This window comes from Neolamprologus multifasciatus, chromosome 16 (assembly GCF_963576455.1).
Source record: "Neolamprologus multifasciatus chromosome 16, fNeoMul1.2, whole genome shotgun sequence".
NCBI lineage: Eukaryota > Metazoa > Chordata > Actinopteri > Cichliformes > Cichlidae > Neolamprologus > Neolamprologus multifasciatus.
In genome coordinates this window covers 21510418-21517519 of record NC_140454.1, presented here as the reverse complement: position 1 = coordinate 21517519, position 7102 = coordinate 21510418, and positions in this window count along the sequence as shown.

Sequence of the window (7102 nt, the reverse complement as noted above, 5' to 3'; positions counted from 1 at the left end):
GCTTCCAGATAATTCTGATATTAACAGTAACTCTGGGCCTCTGTGGAGTGCGCAGTTGATGCCATCTCTGCCTAAAATAGGATAAGAAAAACTAAAATGTGTTAAATCATTCAAACAATGACTACAATAACAATGCAGGTGTGTAGCATTGCTAACTAGCTAGCAACAAGCCTCTAACCACCAGTCCATATGCTAACGGCTAATCTAACTAACGAATTAACAACAGGAGCTACAGAGTGATGTCACATGCTGTAGAACTATAGAATGTTAAGCTGTGTGTCTTTTTGAATATATATCCCTGTGGTTGTAGTTACCTTCATCTAAGGAGAAAACTGGAGCAGTGGGTGGACTCTGGCTCCAAAAGTACAACATGGCAGCTCCAAGAAACGAGAAATTTTGGCTTCATTTTTGTAGAATAGGGGGAAGCGGAGCCAGGTCCTCCATGTTTTTACAGTCATTGTTCAAAACCAAAAAGTGTTGTCACAGTGTCTGTGCTCAAGCTTGGACTCTGGAATACCAGCAGATATTGGGAAAGTGGAAATGTTACATCTCAAACATTTCCCCATCACCTTGACATAAAGATCTCAAAATCAGGGAAAACATTTGACAGCTGAATCAAACATAACATAAATAGTTAGTAATTATAAAATAATGCTAATGCTAAGCCTTCAAATGAAACTATTCCAGTCCTTTAGCCCACATCACATAAAGTAAGAATCTTGATATATAGTAGTGGCAGCGTTTTTGAAGCTTTTTCCATTGTCTTTCTTATTAATCACATGCATTTTCTTGACTTCAGCTTAAAAAAAGAAGCCTTGGGGACCTTAAAACAGTTAATTACCCACTGGAATATGAAAGATAAAGTAAATACCAGCAGACACTGTGAGCCACCAAGCAATGAAGCCGCCCAGTGAAATCTGGATTTTAATGAGAGTAAAGTAAAAAGTCTCCTTCACATCTCAGGACAGCTGGAAACAGATCACCCATGGATTTAGCTACTCCTGTAGAGAGCCACAGTGGGTTCCAGTATGTTTATTCATCAGATAGATCAGTGTGACTAAACTGTGTGTATTTGCATGGGAGTGTGGGGATGAGCGCGTCAAATATTAATTAATAATATAAACTGGTTCCTTTGCAATTAGCGCTCTGTTTTTAGCCTTGGTTGAAAGAAACCCGCAGGCAGAATCTGAAAATGTCAGTGTCTTTAAATTACTCTTTGCTTTGTAAGAATAGTTTAAAATATGTCACAAGTCTGGATATTATTCTCCAACTCTGCCATTGGTCCTGTTTTTCTTGCCGCTGTCCAGCACTGAGCCCCACATGCCTCAGCTTGATCCGCAGCACCTGTAATCAGTACATTTACTACCTAAGAGCCAGCTTTTGATCGGCAGATAGGCCACACGTGAGAAGTAAATCTAAAGGCACCGATCCAACTCACCATCTGCTTGTGGACAGGAAAGTCTGCATGGTAAATCATCAGAAGCCCACATCACCTTCACGATGTCCTTGTCCTTTTCTACCCTGGAGGTGAAGAGGTTTGAACTTGCGGCCTGGCAACTGTGGCAATCAATGCTGCGACAGAGGTGATTATCTTTGACTTTCATCTGTTCTGGTCAGTTATTGTTAAACTGAAAGTGTTGGGAGAGACAAGGGTGCACTGTGGCTCTGGGCAACAAGCTGTAAAGGCAATTATCACCCTAAAATGTTGTTATTGCAAACAGAGCTGTCACATTTTGGGGTTTCTGTCAATTCGCCACCTCATTCTTGTTGCTTCAAGCTCTGGGTTTGCTTATGTTCTTACTTTTTCCCCTACCTTTTCTCTCCCTCCCTCTTTTTCTTTGCAAACCTTGCCTCGGACAAGTTTTGTCTGTTTTCAAGTTTTGACTGTCTTCGTGTGTTTAACAGAGCATTAAACATTTATATCTTGGACTTAAGTCTGCCTCAGGTGTCGTGCATTTGGATCTTTTTTCCTGTAACTATCTCACAAAGATGTATCTTGTTGCTGGTCCAGAATATAATGTATTCTGTTTTGGGGTTATATCAGGGGGGATTTTTCGGCACATTTGCAATTTTAGAAAAAACTGGAAGCATAACCTTGCGAACTTTTCAATATTTATTAGTTATTTATTGAACATTTTTGTGACTTGTGTGTTATTCTTTTTTCAAGGTGCTTCAGCTTCTGCTAAGTGAATGATAGAAAGAATCTGCAAAATGGTATGAGCCACAGTAATATTACTGATTACCATGAGATTAAAGTATGGGTAATTATATTTGTACAATTTGTTGCAGATAACGTAATGTAAAGAACAACCCAAATTCCAAAAAATACTGTAAGATGTAAATAAAAACACTGCAGTGAATTACAAATTTTATAAACTCATATTTTATAGAAAACATGAAATGTTTAAAGTGAGACAATTTTAAGAAACAACAGTTCAGCACCTGGGCTCTTGTACTGCAGTATGCAGTGTAGCATTGTCATCCTGAAGTATGAAAAGGCAAAAAAAGGCATCATCAGGATGGAAGCATATGTTGCTCTAAACCAATATATACCGTTATATACCGAATGCTGATAAAAGCTGGATGGTCCTTCTTCTCTTTAGTCTTGAGGACACAGTATCAATGTTTACCTAAAAGAAAACCAATTGGGATTTTTCTGAACTGTGTTCACAGACAGTGATTTCTGAAAGTGTTTTAATGTAGTTCCACCCAAGGTCCTGAAGATCACGGGCATCCAGTACTGATTTTCTTTGCCTTGTCCCCTGTGCAAAAAGATTTGTCCAGATTCTTGGAATCTTTTGATGATGTTATGTACTGTAGATGATAAGATATTCAAAGGCTTGGCAATTTTATGTTGAGAAACATTATTCTGAAATTCCACAATTTGTAGATGTGTGCGGGGGGGATAGTTTCGTCTGTGAAACTGCATCTCTGAGATTCTCTTTTCCCCTATGAAGCTGAATTGCAAAATATTCCTCCAATTATTTCGTTTTAATACCACTTCCTTTTCCAGGCTTCTGTTGTGTCTGTCCCAACTTTTCCAAAACTTTTTGAGATGTGTTGCTGCCATTAAATTCAAAATGAGCTTAACTTTTTTCTTAAAATGGTGCATTTACAGTTTTGTTTTGTTTTTTATAATTTTCTATGTCCTACTGTGGACAAAATATGGGAGAGTTGTATCAGAAAAATTGCAATTAGTTGCAATGAGATTTGCAAATCATTGCATCATTTTTTTGTTCACATTTTACACAGCAGCCTAATTTTTTTTTGGAATTAGAATAAAATAGAACAGCCATTTATTCTCATTGCACATGTACAACAAAATTGTGGGATATCCATCTGGGCACATTTTATGCTGGGATGCCCTTCCTAATCTCAACGCTCCCATTTGTCCAGGCTTTGCACGGGCACCAGGTTAACGCTAGCCCATTAACCCCTGAGGCTGGGTTTGTGGCTCCTTCCGGGCATCTTTCACATGTTGACCACTACATGGACGTGCTAACTGTCGTGAGAAGTGGATTTATTCTGGGAGAGACCAAATCTGAAATTGTGTGGGTTTTTTTTTTAGCATTATATTATCTTAATGTATTGTAGATGCATTAGTTATATGTTGTGTTGATGGCAGTTTTTTTTTTTTATTATAGTTTATAATCTGGGAGATGGTCACATGACTTAATTGCCTTTTTATGAAATATGGAAAAGCCCGTGGCGTGATATGAATGGCTCAGAAGCAGCAGCTTATAAAAGGCTGCCTGTAGCTCAATTAGTGGCTGCTAGTGATGGAGCCCGCAAGTGCTCTTTAGCCCTGCCATGTTTGAGCTCTGTATAATACTCAATACATGAAAATAACAAATTTTGGTCTGCACCAAATTCTCCTTTTAACGGTTTTAGCCAAGCTGCTCATAAAATCCAAACAATTATCAAAATAAAGCTCAATTGTTTTAATAGCTTTTAATACACTGAACATCAACTTCATCCCACATGTGTCACCAGAAGCATTTAATCTCATCAGCTTTACTGACACATTTCAGTGCAACTTAAATCTTGTTTCTATATCTAAAGACATTTTATCTCAGCTCTGTTGGCAGCCTGCGTTTGTTTTTTTTGTTTTTTTAAATTATTTTTATTTTTTATCGTCCCTGAAGCTTTCCCTCTGCTTTCATGCAGCCAGTTAGTCCCACCTGAGGTAGAGGCGACACTGGGCTTTGTGTGAGATGTTGATAAATGAGACAGGCGCTCAAACTGTCGAGGGAAGCAGCGTGATTCAAGCAAGTACAATAATGTGGCTGTTCACCTTTTTATTACTTCAGGGCGCAGGGACGAGCTCGTGTGGAAGGCTGCTGCAATGATATTACATTGATGACACTGGATTAATATTACTATAACATTTCTGCTTGTCAGACGCACAGGAGATGGTTAATCAAATCTATTCCTAAACATAATTTGCAGGAAGCTGTAAGCTGTCCTTTAATGTTATGTGAAGCATTGTGCTATATATTTTAGTAGTATGACAGCCTTTAATGTGTGGCACATATGCTTCTTATTTATAACATTTTGCCTCTTTGTGCTGATGCTGCACTTGTCGCCAAAGGCAGTTAAAATGTAACTTCTTTCTTTTTCGCATAGGTGAGCAATCCACAGCTGTGAAATCATCCATTAACGAGTGGAACACTCATTACATTCTTCCAGAGAAGGATCCACTTATGCAAGTTCTAATTTTATTGCAGCATGAAGCACTCACATTTGCTCCAACAAATGAAATAAACCTTACTGTAATTTATTCAGACTGAATAATTTGTGTCTTCTGTGGCTGACATGTGAATAGAAGTAGCAATTACTAGCACAAAATTAAAGGGCAGATGTTGTCGCACTGTCGAGCCCACAGCCGTTGCTGTCACTGGATCTACTCCGTTACCTTCTTCTGTGCTTTTACCATGTTTATTGCATGCAAACACATTTACCCATGATTGTTGCATTCATGAAGGTTTCTGCAAAAAGCTGCCAAATGCATGCACATAGTAACAGCCCAACCCCTGTGACTAATCTTAATTTTGAAAGGCATCATGTGAATAGGAGAGGCAGTGATCTTGCACTGCCTCTAACAGCCGTTACTCTCACTGAGGAAGAAAATTCACTCTGTAAAATGACTCTCCCTCCCACCCGAGATCAGATATGTTGATTTTTTTTTATTTTTTTTTCTGGGGGAAATAAACACTCTGGCAGCTCACTCTCACTCCCACACAGCCAAATTAGCTGTCACCAAGGACATTAAGCTGTCATCTTCTGAGGTCCCTCTCTCAAATGTGTTTGCTGCATATAAATATATATATGCTCTGCGAGTGTCACTGCCCAAGATGCCTTTTTGGAAATGGATGCAGCAAGGTTAGTGAGGTTCTACTCAAACAACTGACTGCACGGAGAGATAAATACGCATATAAGATATGTGTTCGCAGTTTATGGTCCAGCTGCCCCTAGCTGAGCATGGAGCCAACAGTGTGGAAAAAAAATAACACCTACCCTTCTAGTCCATATTACAAAACACCATCACAGTGGCATTGCTTGAAGTTAATTTGCTCCCTGCATGCAGTGATGAAGTACACCTCATTGTGCATACTAATGGCCCACGTGAGGCTCACAAAATGATAGAACAGCTCTGTTTTGGAGATGAATATTGAAAGTTAAAATTAGTTTCAGCTTATAGAGATCTCTCTCCCATCAGTGCTGATAATTATGTTGATTCATTTGTTCAAAATGGTAAACAGCCAATTTGCTCTCAGGTCTCTCTGATGCTGGAGAATGATGCTTTTTGGCAAGGGATGTTTATGTTTACTGTAAAGGTTCTGGCTCTGCAGCAGCTGAAAAAGGGGACGTTTCATCCCTCATAATCTGAATTTCAGTGAGATGCTTACTGTTGTCTCAGGACTGGAGGTAAAACAGATGGCTCTCTGCTGTTGCTCGGCCGTCATGTTGTAACTTTGGCCTGTCAACCAAATGTTCAGTAGTGCGTACGTAGCAATCACAGGTAGTTTTCACACTTTGTTTGAACCCCACTGAAGTTCAGAGACTTCTAAAGGTGGCGCTGACATCTTAAAGCCTTCTGTGAAGATGAGTGTATGACAGTGTGATCACTGTTGCCATTTTCTCTGCAGCTGCTGCATGTTTGCCAAAGTGTCTCTGCCAGTGAATGAGTTCATTTTTAAAAAAGCAGCAGCGTTTGTTTAATCACTTGACACTCTGTGTCATATTAACACTTTTAAATCAAACAAATGAATCGTTGATAAACAATTTTAGCCACTGATCAGCATGTTTTAGTAGTGGTTGGTCTGTTGGTCCATCAATTTATATATCAAATTAATTAGTGATGAATTACCTTAAATTTTTCTACAGAAGCTAAAGCATCAGGGCCATGAACTGACTTTTTCTGTTGTGACACCAGCAAGCTGGCATCTTTTATTTTTAATGCACAGTCTCACTGGCGACTTCATAGGGTACACCTGTTCAACTAATTGTTAAAGGAGACCAGCCAATCACGTGGTAGGAACTCAATACAATTAGACTTTTAGACATGATCAAAACAACCTGCTGAAGTTTAAACTGAGCAGCAGAATGGGGAAGAAAGATGATGCAAGTGGCTCTGAATGTGGCATGTTTGTGTTGTTTCCTGTTGTGTTGGTCTGAGTATTTTAGAAGCTGCTGATCTGCTGGGATTTTCCAGATTGGGAGAATGGTCGGAACATGAGAAAATATCCAGTGATCGGCAATTCTCTGGTTGAAAATGCCTTGTTGATACCAGAGATCAGAGGAGAATAGCCAGACTGCTTCAGGCTGATAGAAAGGCAACAGCAACCGAAATAACTGCTCTTTCAATGAAAGTATGCAGGAGAGCATCTCTGAACCTTGAAGGAGATGGTCTACAGCTGCAGCAGAGGATCGCAGCAAAAGAAAGGAAACTAAGAATATTTGTCCAGGCTAATCAAAAGTGGATGATAGAAAATGGCAAAATGTTTCCTGCTCCGATGAGTCTTGATTTCTGCTGCAACATTTGGCTGTAAATAACATGAAAGCATGGCTCCATTGTTTTAATGTCACAGCCTACCTGAGT